This window comes from Molothrus ater, chromosome 13, assembly GCF_012460135.2.
Source record: "Molothrus ater isolate BHLD 08-10-18 breed brown headed cowbird chromosome 13, BPBGC_Mater_1.1, whole genome shotgun sequence".
NCBI classification, from domain to species: Eukaryota; Metazoa; Chordata; class Aves; order Passeriformes; family Icteridae; genus Molothrus; species Molothrus ater.
Window position 1 is genome coordinate 7591867 of NC_050490.2, and position 20795 is coordinate 7612661.

Below are 20795 nucleotides of genomic sequence, written 5' to 3' on the forward strand. Positions count from 1 at the left end.
CAGATGTCTAAAACCAGACTGTAAGTTTGTTTTATCACTATCGTTAAACATGGGAACACATGAATTTATCACTCGATGACAGATTTCCTTTTCTTTCAAAGAGAAGATAAGGTGAGATAAAAGAATTCTTAAGTAGCATTTGACATTTACAGAAACAAATATTACGTGCAGTAATCCCTCTGTGCCTTTGAATTCTTGGTCTTGTGCTGTTCCTGTCAGGGATCTCTCATATGGTAAATGACCAGAGAGGTCTGTAAGTTTCCAGCATAACCCTGCACTTGCAGATCAACATCATTACTAAGATCAGTCTGTCACAGTCAACAGAGGTGGTTAGAATTTAATTTAATCTGAAAAAAAACAGGCAAAAATGGCACTAGAGGTGGAATATAAAGAATGAGAACTCCTTTTCTCCTGTTGATGTTTCAGCAAGTAATTAAGTTGCATTTATAAATAATTAATCAAATATTCCCATCTGCATTAAAGCTGCATTATTGTGCTCTGCACATGTGGTTGGTCCTGCAGAGAATTATTTAGATACTTATAGGTGAACCTTTCCTGGGCTGGGCATACACAGTGCTCTGCAACTTGCTTTTGCTCCTGTTGCTTTGTAGACACCACTCAGTGCTACAGATACACTCTTTGAGTTTACAGCACTGGTTTCAAACATGCCTAAAAAGTTGTTTAAGTAGAGCATGGATAGATAAATTCTAACCTATAAGGCAGCATTTTAGCAGAAACACTTTTTTTTTTTTTCTATTTATACAAATATATTCCCAATCAGTCTCTCTGGATATAGCATCTGGTTTTGAGGTTTCTTTTCCTCATTTCTTTTCTTCTCTTCTTAGTCAGAACTGCATCCCTGTCAGGAGGCAGGACTAACTTGAACCATGTTAAATCAGCTGAGATCACTTAATGATTGAATGATCCTTTTATCTCCAGAGGAGCTTTGTGAATAAGTCCTAGCCCTGACTTTCTTTTCTGGAACACCCTTACATTGTTGTATTTTCATACATAAAGCATCAGAATTTACTTTTGATTTATAGTAATAAGTAGTCTCAGTGGCTGTGATTTATTTTCTAATCTAATAAGCCTTATGGCATGTAGATTAAAATATGACATATAACCAGCATACTTTTTTCCTGTGGTGTTGGTGTGGCTTCAAAGGGCTGGGGATGCTTTGGGGGGTGTGTGACAGTTTTGCATATCCTGGGTGGTGGAATTCTTTTCACATACTGGCACATTTCAGCACTCTGGAGCTGACCCAACAAGTTCTTCAGTATTTTAGTCTACAGGAGGAAAAAAAAAACCAAACAGGCAAATGTCCTTGCTTCTAAGTCTCTGAGGATAATATCAAAGTGTAAACCAGTGCAGTGATATTTTCCTGAGTTTGCAAACCCATTTCTCATAGCTGTTTTCTTTCCCTATGTCTGATACTTTTACTGATGAGAAATGGGTAAGAATAAAGCATGTCAGAAAAAGGCATTTGTGGAAAACAACATGAAGACTGGTAGTAAGGTAGCAAAGGGGCAGGAAGCAGCAGTGAAGATACAAACTCAGCAGGAGTAGAGCTTTTCTAGAAATCTCTGATTTGCAATGGACAAAAGAAGTTGGTTAATATGTAATCAGTGTTTTAAAATTAAAAGTCAAGTTTGTGGGCAGTTGCAAAAAGTATTTTGAAGATAACTGTACCCTTCTGCAGTAATTCTTTGTGTAAATGTGATATGTGAACGAAAGGACTGTAAGGAATACACCTTGCTGAAATATTTTATGTGCAAATGAAACACTGGATGGATATAAGGACACTGCTACACAAATCAAGTAGCTGAGTCCAAATTAAGTTTGGAGATTGTGATTGCAGTTTTGCAGCTGTGTACTGCTATTGGTTTAAAAGGTGATAACAGGATAAAGGAATAGATAGCAAAATAGATAAAACCTGACTCTTCAGTGATACTGTCAGGTAAGGAAGCTCCATGGGTAGAAGCAATGCCTTTTATTAGGGTAGTGTGTTTAGTTGGAAAGGATAGGCTTTCAGGTATGTAAGCTCCTTTCAGGTTTGAATTAGAAACAGCAGAATGTAAAGCAAAATTGAAAACAATGGATGTACAATTTTTATAATACTTTTATTAAGCTTATGTCATTAGAAGGTGGTGAAGGTTCTCTGGAGCTGTTGTCCAAAGTCAGCCCAGTCTCACTCTTAAACCCTGGCTCATTATTTTCATTACTGTGGGATATTTCATTGGGTTCCCTCATCACTCAAAGACTGTAAGGAAAATGGTTGCTCTGTGAACTGAAAGGAGGAAAACAATTCATTCCAGTAACATCCTTGGGGAAAGGGAATATTTGAACTAGACTGAAGGCTGCTGGTGGTGATAAGGACTAATAAAGCATGTACGGTGGCTAGGGGGGAAAAGAAAACTTCATTCATTTTTCTGAATAAAAATGCAAGTTTTCTGGTTTTCTCCTGTCTCCAGCAGTCTTGCTACTATGGTATTTTATGTTGGTAGTTGCTGAGGGAAATGACCTTTCTCCTGGAGATCCCTGCTGATAATTGTGTGGCTGTCATGGAGTGTGGTGCATTTTGAGAATTCAGGGTATCGCTCAAGGCTCACAGTGGTGGGACTGCTTGTGCTGTGAAATGGTTTTTATGCAAGGTTTGCATGAGATGATTTGCTGCTACAGGTCTTGCCAGTGGCTGATGCTTTCCATGTCTGCTTGGAAACCTAGATAACATTCAGAATGCAGATTATAGCAAAAAACTGGATAATTGGGGTCTTTTTGTTTTGGTTTTTTTTTTTCAATTGCAAAGGCTAATCATAATTCCTCCTCCCCCACCCCCACTTGTTTTGCTTTAACCAAACTTTATGCATGCCTGAATGTGACCCAAAATACAGGTATCAGGGCAGTCCTAGCCCTGCTGGTATTATCCATTTCCAACAGATTTTCTCATGCAGCACTTTCAGATCCTGTGCACGTAACTGCACATGCTCCACTGACTTTCTCCTCTAACACTGATTCAGCTTGACAGGTCTTTTCTGTCAGGGCATGGACTGTCTGACTAATACTTAATTTTTTCATATTTTTTCTTGGAATGGTGTCAGGATAGACATCTCTGTACAGAGATGGTGTTAACCAAGTTTGAAGATAGTACTGTCTGATTTGATGGTGTTTCTTCTGAATTTTGTAGCAAAATTCTTGGAATTTTAGATTGGATAAATATAAGTTGGAGTTATTAAATTAAGTTAGATGTTAAAGTAGTAGTTTTTAAAATGTTCTTTATCTGTGAAATGGAAGAGGTGAATATAACTCTTTATTTGATAGTTTTCTAGAATCATCAGTTTGGATATAGCCCACAGGGCTGGAGATCCTGCTATGAGTCAGGAGGAGCTGCAGAGCAGGCTTTGAAAGGCCTGTGAAAAGAGCTGCTGCAAAAGTGGAATCATGCTTTTTAGTAGGTTTTGAAACAGAAGACAGCTCCTCCTCCCCCAGATCTGAACTGCTGATATGGCAAAACTCCACTGGTTTTATTCCATTCACTTTTTAATAATAGATGTGCTAAAATTTAATTTGCTTATAAAATAGATATAGTGTCTTTTAAATCCAACTTGAAAGTAAATGTAAAATTGAATGACTGTCACAGTATGTGCTGCAGCAGGTACAACCTGGGCAGCTGGTGGGTTTCCCTTGCAGAACTGGAAACTCTGCCAGCTTTCAGAGGAAGCACGCATCCCAGTCTTCCCTTTGTCTAGTCTGCCATTTTTTTGCCATTTTTTCACAAAGTGTTCAGGAAGTTCAGATCTTTGTGGTTTCTTCCCCTCTGTAAAGGAGTGTTAAAGCTGATCAGCAGATCAAATGTTGGGGGAGAAGGCAGAAATAATAGAAATTCAGTGTCTCTGCCCCTCTCTAATGAGCTTTGTTTCCTTAGGAAATCAGGCTAAGAGGTGTGTCCTCATTTCAGCTTTGTTTTTTGCATTGCAAATTTGGAGCTTTGTTCCAAGAAGTCCTTATTGCATTCATAATCTCGAGTGTGGTGTGTTGAGCCTTAGGGAATTTTTCTTCAGCCTAGCATCCTGTGGGAGCATGAAGAATGGGAGCAGTAACGTTTTTAGTAATTGGGAGTCACACAGGGAGTGGAATGGGGCCAATGGAACTGAAAGCCCTACTTTGGTAATGTACTGCAGAATCACCACCTTTCTAAACCCACCCCTTCCTCCTGCACACCCTGAAGGAAGGCAGATCAACCAGTCAGGTTAGTTAACCTGGGGAGTCACTGAATAAATGGGAATATGAAGGAGCTCTCATATTAATGGTGCTCATGCTTTAAGAAATGATAGAAAAAAATAGGCATCACAGGTGTTTAATTTGGTTTCATGTGCTTTATTGCATGGAAGATCAAACAACACACTGAAGAAGCAATACTTTGCTGTAGCTCAGAAGCAGCAGACTTCTCTGTCTGCCACATAGTTCACATAATTAACCTTTCCATTTTTCCTCCTGAGAGCAGAGTTAAAGTGCAAAAGGCACTGTTGACAGCTTGTGAGGACAATGATGAACCACTTGCCCTATTAAGTAGATCAGAAAAGATGTGAACAGAATCTTGTGCTGGAAAGCAAACCCAGCACTGCTGAGATTGGTTTTCAAATAACTCAGATAGTGCCAAGAATAAACACATATCAATGAAGCTGAAGTGTGGAGAAAAATATGACAGAAACTTTCAAAGGTGTATTGATATAGGATTGTAAAACATTGAAAATCCTTTCTTAGGTAGCTGTAGTGCACATGTTCCTTTAAATGGGCACAGCAGCTTCCTGTAAAGAAACTGTTTTTTAATTAAAAAAGCTCACTTAGTCATCAACCCTTTAAAGTAGATAAAGATCATTGATCTAAAATGAGGTTTGTAGCTCTTCAGGCTGAAGATAGAGACATCAGATTATTGGTGTGCTTTTACAGCTCCTCACCCAGTGCAGGGCTGCTGGTGTCTCCTGCAGTGCTGCTCCAGGTGCTCTCTTCATGCACTCAGGCCTGCACTGCGTAGGTCTTACAAAATGTGAACCAACACAGTCTCACAGAAGAACTGTAGCACATCATAATTCATCCATCTTTAGGTTAAATGTTCTTTTGAGCACAGATTATGTAATTTGAGTAGTGTGAATGTTGCCAAAATACAATTTCCTACATACAAAATGATCACATTTGCTCATTTCACTCAAAACAAATAATAATGTTTATTCATACACTTTTTATTGCTATTTTAAATAAACCTGGTTTGACCATTTCTTGGTGTTGTACCATCTTATACAGGGACATGTACAACAGTATTTTTTAATACTGTTTGCTTTCTGATATTTCAGAACTGTAATAAGAGAGAACCTGATTCAAATATTAAAGGGTTCTTTCCTTCCCCTTTTGATTCAGATCTGGAATAGGCATCTCCACTTGGCTTTGCCTTGGGACAGACTGCATAATACAAAGTGGCGTGGAGGCAGAGGATTGCAGTTTTGACAGAATTGACAGATCAATTAGAATCACTTGTTTGGGATAATTTTACTAATCTTTTCTGAGGTCAAATATAACCATATATAAATCTCATTTGGGAAGCAGTCTTTTGATGTTTTTTTCGATGACAGAGTTTGGTCTAAAGTTTTTTGAAGTGCTGAGTACCCAGAAGCTGCAAAGGATTCCTGTCTTTAGGCAGTATGGTGTTCCATGAAAGCAAAATTGATGCTTTTCATTTGTTGATTATTTTACTGTTAACTTTTTATTGTTGAAGAGACCCTGGTAATTCTTGCAAGTTAGTTATCTGGAGACTCTCTTGGAGTGGATTGTTTTTAAGAACCTCCTTTTTATGTAAAATGCTACAGATCTTAAATATGCCAATGCTTTATCACATGCAATGCTAGAAGAAAGCTCTGTCACCATTACTAGAAATTGCCTAGATTGGCTTACAGTTGAAAGAACATAATGAAAGTTTTACTTTACTCTATAATATTGCTAAATATTTAGCAGTTGTGCCTATGGGTAGCAGGAAGACCTGCCTGACCTACTTTTATTTTAATCACTCAAGGGATATTTCATGATTTGGTCCTGGCAAAGTTCATCTATAACAGTTCTGATGTGAAAGCTGATTTTGTTAGTGTGGGTTGTCTTTTTTTTTTAATTTTTAAAGGATATTGGTGAGAGGAAAGCAAAAGAAAAAAGTCTTTTATATGGAATTTATCTTGTCCTTTCAGTTGTGCCCTGAAGTACTGGCATGCTACTGCAGAGCAGGGGCAGATGACACTGATGTTAGGCACTGCTCTTGGCTTTGGAAACAGGGATGTGTTCTGTAGCATTATCTGAAATGGGCTGTTACTAGATCCAGTTCTTCTCTTATTCCTGTCTCCAGTGGCAGATGTCTTTATTTCTGGGGGCAGGTAACAATCCAGCATTTTTCTTACAGGAGAAACATCTGCTACAGGACAGTTTGGACACCTGCAACTTTTCTCAAGGAGTGTGTGAAGGCAAATATTCTGATGCTTACACTGAAGAATGCTCCACACTGTTCACTGTGTTTAACTCCTCAAATTTTCTCCTAAATTCCTAGGCCTGTAAAGCATAGAAAAGTTTTACAAGTAAAGCATAAATTCCATGCATCCAGATAATCTTGTTCATAAAACTTGTAAAAACGTTGGGAATATTGAGTAACTGAGCAGATAGGTATTCCTTTGTAGGGCTGGAGCTTTAAAACTACATTTCACAGTTTCAGTAATTTTGATGCCCTACATAAAGTAAGAAATTGTCCAAGCTCCTTCAGCCCCCTAGGACTGGGGTAGCAGTGGGAGGAAGGCTCACCTTGGGCTGCCTGCAGTGGTTCCTGTTCCAGCTGTTGCTGCTTGGTTCGTGTTTGCTTCCTGCCACCACAGCAGGGCTGCCTCAGCTGCCTGTGCAGCACTTGCTGAGAGGCTGCAAATGTGTTTGTTTAAAAACAGAGATTATAAATAACCAAATATTGATGTCCTTCCAGTTTATAACTCCTAGTTTGAAATCAGCATAACTTCACCCTCACAAAGAAAGCTTTATTTTAGCTGTACCTTTCTGGCAAAGTCTTACTGTTGTGGATAAAACTCTTGCCTGGAAGGAAGGAAGAATTAGTTGGTGTCCTTCACACCAAGTTGGTAAGAGACAAGTTGAGCAGCCTCATTTCATCCTGAAATAAAACACTGAAGTCTGGGGATTATTTATGAATTGTTTTCCCATTAAAGATGGCAAACATCTGACTATATGGAAGAGTTTGAGCTCCATTTACATTGAGAGAGATTGAAGTTGAGGCTTCCAGACAATTTGTGCTTAGTGTGTGTGCAGTTACCCCCCAGGGCTGCTTGCAACATGGCAGGAGAACTGCTGCTTTGTCTGTCAACACTTCTTATCCTGTTCCTCCTTCTGCACTCTGGAGCAGTTACCAGACATTCTAGTGTGCTTGTGGTCTGAATATTTCTTCACAGTTAAGCAAATGTACTGGTATTGATCAGGGAAGCAAGCAGTTAAAGATTAAAAATGTGCATGTTGCTGAAAATTGAACACAATTCTGTTTTTTAATTGCATGTGAGAGCAAAAAAGGGCCTTTTCCTCTAAAACTGGTGAAATTTTCAGAAGATTGGATTGAGCCAAGAATGGATAGAGTTTTAAAAAATTACAACCTGTAAGCAAATGTCAAAGAAATGGATTTTAGTTAATGCTGGAAAAATGCTAAGGCAGGGCATGAAAAAGTGTTCCAGCTCTGTATTATACAACTTAGATATTCACCAGGGCAAGGAAAAAAAATTGCCTTGATTCACATGAAAAGAGTCAAGATAGTTGAGCACTGAAACAAGTGAGAGTTAAGAAGCTTGTGGAGTTGTCTTTGTTACTGGTAGATGAATCCATATATTAAATATTTGTAGCAGCCTGTCTGCAGCACTTCTTAAATTATAAGATTGGAGACTAGCTGGAGACACCACCTTAATTTCCTTTCTTTGCTGCTCTTGAAGCAGCTTGAGGAAAGAAACTGAGACAAGAAAGGATGTGCAAGGACACTTGTCTGCAAAAGCTCACATCAGCTAAATCTTACACGGTGAGTGCCAAAGTTGCTTTGTCCACAGCTTTCAGTGCTCTCCTGTGAGCATCTCTAATGTTGGGGTGCCTGAGAGGGGACCCCCTCGTGGGGCTGTGAAGGTCCTGTCTCATCCCAGTGCAGGGCTCTCCATGCAGTGAGTGCCTGGTGCAGACACTGGTGCTGAAACTGGGGCAGACCTGTGGATTCTGACTCTTGTGAACTGACTCATTGAAGAGCTGGTTTACATGTTAAAGCAGTAGCTTTATTTCCATTTTAAACATTTATTTAAATGTTTAAAATGTCTGCATGTGTCTCTTAGGACCGTGCAGGGACAGGAGCTTGTAGGTTTAGTGTCTGTGTTTCAGAAAGTTTCTGGCAACATCCTCACTCTGATCTCTTCTTGGAGCTTGTTGCCAACAGAAGTGGTTCAGCAGAAAGCACTGGATACAGATGCCTACAAAGCCCAATGGTACAGCTGCCACTGTCCTCCCAAATCCTTCCAGATTCTGCTCACATGGTCTCTCTCTGTGGTGTCTTTGCCAGTTTTGTAATCAGTAGCTTTTTCTGCTGTCTGTAAAGGTGAGAAGTAAAACCAGTTTGGGGAACTTTGGTGCTCTCTGTATTTCAATATAAGAGACTACTGTGTTTGCTGTATTTTATTTTTTTGGTATACTTAGAAAAAGTTGTGCTCACACATTGCAACTTGCTCTCCCTAAGACAAGGAGGAGGGTCAGTAGTTTATGCAGAGGTTCGAGGTGTATTACCTGGTTTAGGGAGATCTGGTTAGCTGCTTTGCTAACTTTAAAAGGGGGAAAAGAGATCACTTGATCAGTCAGCAAGACCACATGACAAGCAGCTGAATGTAATTAGGTGGGGAGGGTGCTTGTGTGGGGCTGGCAGCTTCCCATGCCCTGTGAATGTTAGAACTATTAGTCTGAACTACACTATTTTGGTTTTATTTCTTTCTCTGCTGATGCTTCCTGTAGATGAGAAATGGCTCTTTTTGCATGACTATGGTATTCAAGAGATCTGACCTGTGTCAGGAAACTTGTCAGTGAAGCACATTTGGAAAACTACAGATCCATTCACAGCTGTTAAACCTAGGTATGTAAACACTTTCTCTTCTCTGTTTATTTTCAGAAGATTTATCACATTGTTTTCCTTGAGCTGACTGTGCCAGCTGTTCTGTTCAGAGTTTTGAAACACTGTTGCTGCACTTTAACAAGCTGCCTGGAATATTCTGATTTTGAGAGTTCAGCATTGCTGCATCCTCCTGTTCTAGAGGGAAAAGTAAAGCTGGGGAGTACACTTGGGTTATGTAACACAGACTTTGGGGTTAAATGACAAAACTGCAGCTCTTTTGTATGCATTTATCATTGCTTTTCATAAATAAATCAGACTTAAATACAAACCAGGGGAAGTTTATTAATAAAATAAATAAATGACTGCAGTGAGCTATGTCTCGATCCAGGAGCCATAAGATGCCTGTTCCGGTCCCAAATCATCAGCCTACGTTGTCTTCTGTGGCAAACTTGTTCTGCAGGGAAGGTACAATTAGACCCCTGATAGTAGAGTGTGCTGTGCAAAAAACATTCAAAATACTGAACAAAATAACTCAGTATTTTCAAATATTGCACTGCTTGAATTTTTCCCCCCTCTGTTTCTTCCTGTGTTCCTATTAGCATTTAAAGATAAATTATACTGAATAAAACAGTCCTTTAGAATGACAGGGTTTTTAACTGCCCTGTGCACCAACGTGTTTGTTACCATGTTTGCTAAAGGGATGATAAAATGCATGAACGTGGTGTGTTGCACAGGCTGTTATTTTTAATTATAAAAAAAGATTGACTAGCAAGGAACCATGAGAGCTCATCTAGTTCACATTCCTTGTTCAATCATATAGTAACAACTTGAATCTTAAAATTAATTATCATAAAAGCAATAGGAAGGTGGGCTGTTATTCCTGTGTTTTGTTTCTCCTTTGGAAGAAACTCAGAATATATGTACCCACCTGACTAAGTCATGCCATGCCACCCCAAGCATGATTTTGTAATCAAGCATCCTTTCTAGCCATGTGTTTACCAGCATTTTTCTAATCATGAATCAAGACTCCAGTTTTATAAACTGCAAATAAGAGAACAGAAAACAGTATTCTTCTCCACTTCTCTGGAGGTCACAAGGCTTTCCCAGGGTTTTATTTGATGTCTAGCATTGAATGTCTTAAGATGACTTTTCTCCTCCAGATCAACAGATGACTTATGTTTATGACAGAGAAGTGAGACATTAATAAATGTAGTTCAATAAACATATTTTCTTACTGTTTCCTTATAGTCATCCCCAGTGTATGAAAAGTTTATATAAAATGAATGGGAAAAAGGATTTTGTAAACAGTGATGCTTGGCTTTCTGTTTTTGTTTTTCCTGTGCTGTTTGGATGGCTTGGTTGTTGTAGCTGCTTCACTGTAATTTACTGTTACATAATACTTTCATTTATTGCATTACATGTGCATTTTGAATGTGTTACAGAAACTATTTCTAGCACATTTTAGTGCAGTGTTTTCTAATAGCATAAGTTATTTGAGGATTAAATTTTGATCATGTTGGAACATTCTTTTTTACACTGCAAAACAATATGCTAGCATTTGGTGCTGCTACCCTTTCCTTCACCATAGTCTTCCTGGATTTCAGTATAATTGCATGTTTCTCACATCTTTCATTTATAACAGTCTTAAACAAAGTAGCCTTAGTAATTAAGCCTGGTAAAAACAAGCTGGGAATCTAATTCAGCTAGGCTTCTTTAAGCATGTCACTAACAATGGCATTAAAGAGAAATAGTAACTTTTTCTCCTTAAGAAAAAAAAGCTAAAAAAAAGAAGACAAACAAAAATTCTGAATCTATAGAAAACTTAGAATGACCTCAAAAATCTTAAAAGCAGTTAATGGAAAAAGATCTGGAAGTATCTTAGTAGGAGGAGAAAAATAAGCTCTAGACAATGGGAAGGAGCAAAAGGAGTAACTTTTATTTGGTCTTCTAAAATGTTTTACTTCATAACTAAGAAACAGTGTAGTTCCTGCTTCTGAATTTGTTTAAATACTGTGACATAGGGATAAAATTTATTTTAAAAAATATGTTTTGATACATTGTGATACAACTGTTGTTATAAATAGAAAAACTGAGATCTTGGTGAGGCAATTCTCTAGGAGGGAGTGGGTTGGTTAGCTCAGCTCCACTATAGGCACTCCAGCTGTACTGATTAGTGCTGAGATTTTCTTTTTTCACAAACTTAATTTATTTTTGAGACTGAAATATCATTCTTGGATTCTTAGTTTCTTCTGTAGCAAATCACATGCACTGATTTAAAATCAAACCAAATGCTGCAGTCTTTTAGCAGAAGATGAAACACCAGCACCTACTTTAATGAGACTTTTCATATAGAAACTCTTGTGGGACAGTACCATTGCATACTCCCATTTTGTTGTGACTTGTTCCTATTACTTACCTTTCTATTCTGTTCTTCATTTCAGAGGTTTGATGCCTCTCTCAGTTATGGTGTACAATTGTTCTGTGAAGTTGGTTTGGCAGTTTGTGTGAGATTTTTGAGTTCCTCACAAGCATACAACATTTCTATTTGGTGTCTCACCAAGCCAGCACAGTCTGTATGCACTGTATGGTGTAATAATTGCATACACATTTCCCTGACACAGTTTTCAACAGGAAACCTGCACTGCTTGGATCAATTAGAGCATTCTGACTGGCAATTTATTTTCATAGAAAAGCTTTGTGTATTTTTTCTGGAACTTAGGTTATAGAGGTGCTTGTTCTGTAAGCTCACTGCTGCCTAAGCCATTTATTAGCTATAGACAGAACCATTCTGAATTTTAATTGAAGGCTTCTAAGGGTAGAGGTAGGGAATTGCCTGTTACTGTAGGTCACTTCAAGTGAAACTTGAGGATGCTTTGTGTGCATAAAATGTTGTGAAAGAATTCTTTAGGAAGGCACCTACAGCATGAAAAGCTGGCAACAGCTGCCAGGTTTCAGATGAGGCTTTACTCTACAGCCATCTTGGGGCCCTCTCTCCATCTGGGAATACCTAAAAGGAAAGGTATGGGCAAACTGTGGCATTAGACTTGTGCTGCTTTTTGCTTTCTTTGCTCATATATTCCTATATAACACCAATTAGTGTAAGAAATTCTGGTTTGCTGTGCTGTTTATCTCAGGAGTCTTTGCTGTGTATCAGGATTTAACTATAATTCATGCTGTATTACAGGATTCTGATCTGAGCAGTGAGATAAATATTGTTGGCAACTCAGGCTGAAAAACAGCAGGCTTTTTGAATGGAAACTTTGTGTTGAGGAGATCAGGCTGCTAATCTGTGCTTCTTTTGAATTATGCCTTCCTGAGGCTCTAGAAAGCTGTGCTAGGACAGGAATTGAAGCCAGCATTTTGCCAAAGCACTGTCTGAGGAGTTTGGCAGACAGCAGGGCCTCAGGAGAAGGCTTGGGCAGTGGTAATTTGTGCTGCAGTTCCAGAGCTGTTCAAGGGAGGATAGAGTGGAAGCAGGGGCTTGGCTTTCAATTCCTGAAAGAAAAGCCCACTCAAACACTGTAGTTTTAGCTTTGCTTTAGTTTGAGTCACACTTTTGAGCCACAAGCATGCTCCAAAGTGGCTGTGTCTTGCTGTCACACAAAGATTCCTGTGAAGATTTCTGCTTTGCTATTAGTGACTTCCTGAAGAGAACAGGGTGTGGCCTATTGAATACAGCCTATTTCAGACAGAAGTGGTGTTTTATTATGTAATGGGCATGTTAAGTTATGGCCAGTGTCTTATCAGCAAGTTATTTCTAATCTTTTCATAGCATTTATGAGACATGGAAGCATCACATACACTCACTATCTCCAAACATATTTACTGAACAAGTCCTGCTCAGTACTGGCTGAAAAATCTCTTTCTCAGACCGTAGCTATTACAGACTCTGAAATTAAAGGCTCAGTTTCTTTTTGAGACCTCTTAGAAGCAGATTATTCACAGCTGCCACTCACCTGTCAAACTCTTTGAAGTGTCTTGCTGCCAGCCTGCACTGCTCTCACTGCCTCCCCATGGCAGCATGACCTCAGGTAGGTCCAGTGAGCTCTGCACCTGCAAGGATGCTTCTGACAAGATTTTCTGATCTTTAAAACATTGGGAGAACTGAATGCTAGCTGTGAGCCTCAGTTTTATCAGTCTAGATCTATCCTTCCATCTCTGTCCATCGTGTACCCTTCCTAGCTTGGCATCTCTGACTGTCCTGTGATGCTGGATTTGAGGAGTAGAAGAATGACCTTTTCTAGTTGCTGGACAGGGTTTTAACTGACAGTTTCCCATGCTTTCCCACAGACAACTATGAACTTATTTTGTCCTTTTTGTTACATTAATTTAAGAAATCCCACTGATTAAATATTTTCACCAGTAACTTATTATTCCTAATGTTGTGCCTGGTATTCATAGATAATAGAGTTTTCCATCTCACTAGAAATGGATATGGCTTAGTTGTTCAGTAACTTTGATAACCAGTAAATGTTCTGGGGAGCAGGATGTTTTCACTGGTTGCTGGAAGAATGATGACATTAGTCCTGCTCCAAAAGGCCACGATGCCTTGTGATTAGCTGCTTTCAGAAAACTTCTGATGGACTGAAAAACTTTTTGGGTATTTCAATGGCACCTAAATAATGAGAAAGCATTTAACTTGCTGAGAAGTAACTAGAAGAACAGAATGTTAGAAATCCTCTATACTGTGACCCCTGTTAGTTTAGATCTCAATATTACAGAAAAGCAATAATGCTAAAGAATGGCAGTGGCTGCTGAAAATAATGTTGTTGAATCTTCCAATTAACTACCAGATTAGCAAGGAAAAGTGTTTACTTCCTGTGAAAAACAAAACCCCCATGTATTTCCCAATCCAAAGGATGAAAAGGTGGATTAAATTCTGCACTGCAGTTCTTTCCTGCCTCACCCTTTTGTTTTCCCACATCATGTTAGATGAATGATGTGGTTTTATAGTCCCATTTGTATCATATTTGTGTGGTCTTCACTTTTATCTAACAATGATTAGGAAGTATCTTCAGGTGTCTGGTAGCTGAGCTTCTCCATTGACTCCTAATTGTCCTAATCAGGGTAATTTATTTTGCCAGATTATTCCTCTCTAATGCAGGATGTATCTGGTATCATTCATAAGCTTGGCAGTGTAACCTCTTGGAGAATTATTTTCTGTATTCTAGGTTATCTGGCCTATGAAACAAAGTAGAAGATAGCTGAGAACTTTATTGTTCCAAAAGAGAAATATATCTATGTCTATATCAGGTTTTTTTAAGAAGCAGCAAATATTTTCCTCTGGCCATTTACAGTGTGTGCTTTAATGGAATTAAACAAAGAGGATGGGCTGACTGACATGTATTGCAGTCTACTGAATCACCTATATAGGCAGAGCACAACTTAACACTTCCTTTAGCATGAGTACCTGCACATGTTTTCTTTGAGATGCCATTTCATTAATATTCTACCTGCACATATGAAACTGCTTCCTTTTTCAGCTTTTAGATTTTTAGCGTTTTTTTTTAATTATGATTCCTCTTATTCTGCATTTTCATGTGTTTGCTTATCTGCTGGAGATCTTTATCTCCTGGAAAACCAAACAATTTCTTAAAGAAATATGCAATTCTTACTATCCTGTGTGGTTCTTTTCTCCTTTACCCTTTGGTGGTTATTTCTGTGGGCAGAGATAGTGTGCTCTCTTTTCTTGCCCTTCTGAGTTTGAAAGTGCTGCTGAATTGGTGGGTGGTCAGAGTCATGAATATTTCCCACCTGTGAATATGACCAACTTTGTGGGTGAGACCCTTGTGGCTCCTGGTTGTCAGAAACAGTTGGAAAATGTGTGTATCTGTGTAAGACTGTCCTTCATAATTCCTTGATCCTGTGAAGAGTAGGTACAGTGCAATGATATATTCCAGATGTTAAGGTTGGCCTGTGAGGAAGGAGGTGGATCCCCAAGTGGTCAGGATTGTCACATTAGGGAGGTGCTGAGCATTGCTCTGAATTTCCTGTTTAGAAGCTAGTGAAAAAGCACGGAAGCACTTGGAAGCCACTGTGGCTTAATGCATTTATTAGAGGAAGAGGGGAATGGTGAGGATGAGTAAGTACTGTGGAACTGCTTAAAAGAAATTAAAAATGCTTGCTTTACTTTCCCCAGCTACTCTGGAGTTGATTCACTTTATACAGATGTTTCAAAGCAGCTTCTGATGAGAGTGCAAAGAGGCAACTTGTGAGGCAAAAGCTCTTGTTCCCAGGAGGGGGACAGATCAACTGTTTTCATCAAATAGCATTGCAAATCTTCCTTTATCTACAGTATTTCCTTACCATGGAGCATGAACATGTTAGGAAGTGATGAGGGAACAGAGATGGTGCTGTGCTTTTTGCACAGAAGTTGAAGCTGCATGAAGATCCTCCTGTATGGGGAGTGTTGAATAACCAACTGCAACATTCCTGCCTTTATTCTTTATTTTTTTCCAGTTCCATGCTGCTTTTCATTCATTTGTGTAACTGAGATAACCTTTGAAATCCAGCTGCCTGATTGTTGGTTTGGTGATGCTGAAATGCGAATGCAATTGCAAAACTAACTGTTGTTTCATTTCCTGGCTTCTCCATTCCTAGTGTCTCCTGATTTTCTGGAAACATAGTCCAGAATCTGCTGTTTCCTTGCCTGGCCGGTTGTGCAAGGTTCTCACCACATCAGACCTGCTGCTCCCCTTTTGTGCCCCCTTTCTGGGTGGGATCATCATTTTCTGTATCTCCTGTAGTAACTCATTCTCACAGTGCTTTGTGTGCCCATCAGTTCATGCTCTCAAAATGCTGCAGTTGCAGCAATAGTGAAGAATGGTTGTACAGCACCTTCAGCCAAGTAAAAGTGACATCAGTGTTTGGAGGCTAAACCTTCCTAGCTGTGTTTTTGTACCTAGTTTTGCAAGTTCTTATGTATTTTGAGCACCCTTAAAATTATTTAGATCTTTCCAAGAAAGAGGCACTCCTTGGACAGTGATCCTGCAATTCCTTAGAATTCGTCTACAGTTGAAACTAAAAACATTGTGACAGTAAAATGTCAGGCAGAACAATTGAAAGCAACCGAGGATTTTTTTTTTTCATGTTGTTTATGTTACAGAAAAGGCCCAGAAGTCACAGAAAGTGTCATTTTGACCAAAACTAAAGTAAGCCAGGTCACACATTTTCCTAAGAAAAACAATAGTGCAGTTCAGAACATTTTGGTGAAGTGCATACTCATTAGTTCTCTTCCCCCAGCACAACAGGTACTTGAGTTTATGAACAGTTGTCATGATGTGCTTATATTCCACTTGTATGGATCTGGCAGGTTTTAACAAAGCACATCTAAGCAAGTGCTGACTAAGCAGGAACATTATTTAGGTGTCTGTCCCTTGTTTGGACAGAGCTGGCTGGTGTCTGACTGACCAGTTCTCCAAGCACTCGGCTGCTGCTGGAGCCCAGAGCAGGGTGAGGCTGAGCAGGAATGTGGTTATTGCCTCGCTGCAGTGTGGTGGCAGTGCTGCTGTGACAGGACTACTGACTTACTCCTCTGCACTCTGCATCACTTTCTCAGTTTTTCTGCTGGAACAGATGGAGTGACACATAAAACACTCTAAGTGTAATTTTGTGTAGTGTCTTGGTGAAAAAAAAATTGTATGAATTGATGTTCACTTGCAGAAGAATCAAATCTGTACAAATCCCACCGAGAGACCTGTAGTGTCTTCATTTTCTGTCTTTGGGGGATTTTGGTTTCATTCTCCCCATTGCCCATGTCAACTCTAATCACCAACACGGAGCCTCAACAGAAAGGAAACAGTTTGCATTAAAGACTGCTCTATTCTCACACCAGAGGTAAAAAATGTAAAGCTATAACTGAGCAGGTGTGATCCATCATTATTGCATTTTTGAATGAAAACCCCTGCTGGGAACAATGTAATTGTTTAAAGATGTGTGGGTGATTTTGCAGCAACTTTAGATCTGTTCCAAGGCAGGTCTTGCACAAATCTCTTTTGAAATGCTGTTTGCCTCTAGGAATAAAAGGGACATGTGAGCTGTGTAATTGCTTGCCAGCCATGCAGTGAGGCAGCACCCTCCTAGACACAGACACGGGCACACCTCTTTATCTCTGAGCACCCATCAACGTGGATGCAAACAGCTGACACGTAAGCCTCTTGGCTGTGTGCTGAAGAGGTGGTGCTGGAAAAGTACTCCTGCTGGAAGTACTATCTCCAGTGTGCCCTAACTGTTCCTTTTGCAGAGTTTGGGGTAAGTGGTATGCCTTACTTTAAACTGATGTGCTTGAGGATTGTCTGATTAGGGGCATGTTCAGATTTCCTGAATTTTACACTGTGTATGTGTGCATGTTTTTATTTGCAGATCAATGCTTTTTGGTTTTGTTTTTGGTTTTGTTGGGGTTTTTTGCTTGTTTCCATGTCTTCATCTCTTTTGCCTTCTTCCTTTTTCCTTCTTTCCATCAGCTCAGTAGCAGCACAAGAGTTGCATGTTTTGTGTAAGGCCAGTTCAGGAAGCATATTCCCTATTCCCATACTGCACGGGGGAAATCCTGCATGCCAAGCCAATTTCTTTAATTTATACAGGAGCAAATCTGCCAGTCTGGAATGTTTTATCACACAATAGTGCTGTCATATCTGTGTCCCAGAGGCAAAAAGATTAACCCATTAACACTGATGTCTGTAATGTGAAAGTACCTCAGACTAGGAAATGCAGGGAACAAGAAGAGCACTTGATTTGGAGAGAGTCCCTTCTTGATAAGGCCTGATCTGTGTGTGTGGAGGCTCCAGAGCAGCAGCTGTACAGGCACAGCTCAAATGCTGGCTGTGGGGGTCCTGTCAGCCATGGAAAAGGCCAGTGGAGCTTTTCCAGCACTTGTTCATAGCTCTTGTCCCTCTGCATACCAGGCAAAGTGCAAAGCCAGAGCTGAATGGGATTTCAGGAGGGATTTACAACAGGCAAAACTGTGGAGGGCTTGATGTGGAGCTTAAAACTGTGTCCATTGGTGATTTTTTTTTTTTTTTAACCAAGGAGTTCTTACTCTTAGAAGTAAGATTTGGGAACAATTTTGTTTTGGTGACCTGGTGAATTCTAATTGTATCATTAGTTTTTTTCAGAATCTTCGTTTTCTACCTACTACTCTCCTGTTATATGAGGTATGGAAAAGTGGAAGGAAAGACTGGAAAGTGTGAAGCAATAAAGCCTAATTAAAAAAAAAAAAGCAAAATTGGAAGGAAAAAATGGGATGGGTTTTAGTAACAGGGCTTTGATTTTTAAAAGCTTCACAGCAGTTTCTGCTGTGAATATACTTTCCAGTGAATCTATTCTTATTTCTGTTATGTGAAACTGAATGTGTCTGGACACTAGGACTGCAGGTCTCGGAAGTGGAGGGTGGAGATCACTTTTTAAATATTTGTACAGGGAGGAGGACAAGGCTTGAAACTGCTATGAAAATAGCTCTTTACATGTCTCCGAGGATAGGTTAACTCTGCAGGGTTTCACAAGAACCACTCCCTGGAGATATTTGAATAATAGATTGACTTTGTGGGGTGCAATGAGAGGTGTGTGCATTTCAAAACCAGAGGAGAAAATTTCCTTCTCAAGCAAACCTTTTAGAAGACATTTTTAGAACCCTTCCTGTGAAGGGTTCCTCACCCTCTGTCAGTCCTTTGGAAATTGTATTTTCTACCAAGCACAGGGAGAATTGAGTGGACCAAATAATGAGGCGTGTTTGTCCTGACAGACACTTTACAAATCAGATATGACACTAGTAATACCTTTTTTTGCCTAGTCTTGACCTTTCTGTTTTGGCCAGAGCTTTCACACAGCCCTGTCCAGTGGAAGGTGCAGCTGAACTGTAACAGTTCCCTACAGCTCCGTGGCAGAGCTGCAGTGCCCTTCCTTCCTCTGTGTGGTCTTGCTGATGGTAAATCAGCAGTGATCAGCTGCACTGTCATTGGTACTTGTTAATAAAAGTGTGTTCTGTACACCTATAGCCACCCAACAGAAAACCTCTGTGCAGGTGGCATAGCACAGCAAAAGGCATGAAGCAAGCCTGTCATCATGTAATATACTGGCCCTAAGATTTACATCTAAGTTTTTAAAAGCAACAATTAATTTAGGGATCTTGAGACTGAAAGAACATGTGCTTGAGTGGAGGATGAGCTTACACAGCTCTTAGCCCTTTGAGAACCTGAGGGCAAAGGAAACACCATGTGTGAGACGGAAGTCTAAATAAAATGCAGTCTTTAAAAAAATCCATCTCAGTTTTTTAAAATACTTTTCCTTTTCTTCTGGTACATTTCAATGAAAAGACTTTGGCAGAGCTACAAGATACCTGATCTGGTTTTACATTTTTTTCCCTTCGCCAACAGGAGAGAGGATTTAAAAAATGAAACAAGTGCCCCAAAATTATTCTTGCTGATACATGTGAGTGTGTCTAATGGATCAGGGTTCTTAATTTCTTCTGAAAATGTTCTTATGTCAGTGTTTGTGCTGCCTGTTCATCTTGCTTACTTGAATATACTGCTCCCTCAGACCTATGATGTGGTTGCAGTCCTGCAGTTGTGGTGCATTTTTGTAAAATGCTCACTGATAATTTTTGCTGCAGGGCTCTCCCTTTCAGCCTTCTACTCTATTGCAAAACTTGGTTAAAACACAGCAGTAGGATGTGAATTAGCCAGCTGTGGGGTAGTGGTGAGTGTGAACTCTGTCACCTAAACCCCCTTCCTGCAAGCTTTTACTGGCATTGATGGCATAATGTGAAATACACGTGAGCTGGGAAAGGGAGACTTCAGTGCTTTTCAAAAATGGAAAAACGTGTTAGCTGCTTTCCACTGACTCTTCAGCTGGGGAATATCTGGGGTAAATCTGACCAGTCTCTGCTTTTTAGTAAGCTGCTTATGGCCACATCAAGCAGACACAGTTCTGACTTGTAACCAAGAGCGGGACCATTATAAAGGTGTGAAGCTTTTAAATGGTTATGGTTTTAGCTGAATGGTGGTGATTGACGCCCACATGCTGGAGACACAGTTTGTTCCAGACCTCAAGCTGTGAGTTGATATTCAAGAAATTAATTGGTGTTTTGCCATTGATGTAAACTACTGCAGTGTTTGACTTGAAATTAATATCTTTATCTAGTTCAAGCTACAAGTAGTTTCAAAAATACTTACAGTTGAAACAGCAGATATTACTCTTTCAAAATTTTGTTTCATAGTCTATTTTTTTTTGTATTTTTGGCATCTTCTTCCGTCCTTCATAAGAGGCAATTTTATGCCGGTTTTCTGTTGCTTTTAGAGTGGTTATTTTGGGCTTATCTTTTCATGTTCATGTCTTTGAATACAGCACAAGGCAGCTCTCTACTGTTTGTTTTGGGGGAGGGAGGCTCGGTAGCTACTCAACAGGAAAGTGCCAGTGCACTTACATCAGCTTTTCTAGTACACATGAGATAGTCCAGTGATTTTTGTTACACATTTTAGTTGTTCCTGCACTTAGATCAGACTATAGAGAATATGGTTATTTTTAAAAAGGCAGAAAAAAGAGAGAAATTTCTTAAATGTGTAATGAGCCATGGAAAAAAATGTGTGTGTTTGTTTAATGTCAATTCAGGATCAACATTTAGTTTGAGTGGCTAGTTCGCATCACAACA

At 39.5% G+C, this 20795-nt stretch overlaps 1 protein-coding gene across 3 annotated transcripts in view; it reads left to right on the forward strand.

Annotated features, from left to right (window-relative positions):
- The window catches only part of RAB27A (RAB27A, member RAS oncogene family), a 30780-nt gene that overhangs the window by 1469 nt on the left and 8516 nt on the right, over nucleotides 1-20795 (forward strand). Inside the window, exon 2 of one of the 3 annotated variants that reach the window (XM_036389906.2) lies at nucleotides 9055-9172. The exons of 1 other annotated variant lie outside the window; for it this stretch is intronic. The gene's annotated coding sequence lies outside the window, so the exon portion shown is untranslated. Of the gene's footprint in view, nucleotides 1-9054; nucleotides 9173-17339; nucleotides 17402-20795 lie in introns of those variants that run through there. One more of the 3 variants, XM_054516281.1, reaches the window with a different exon arrangement.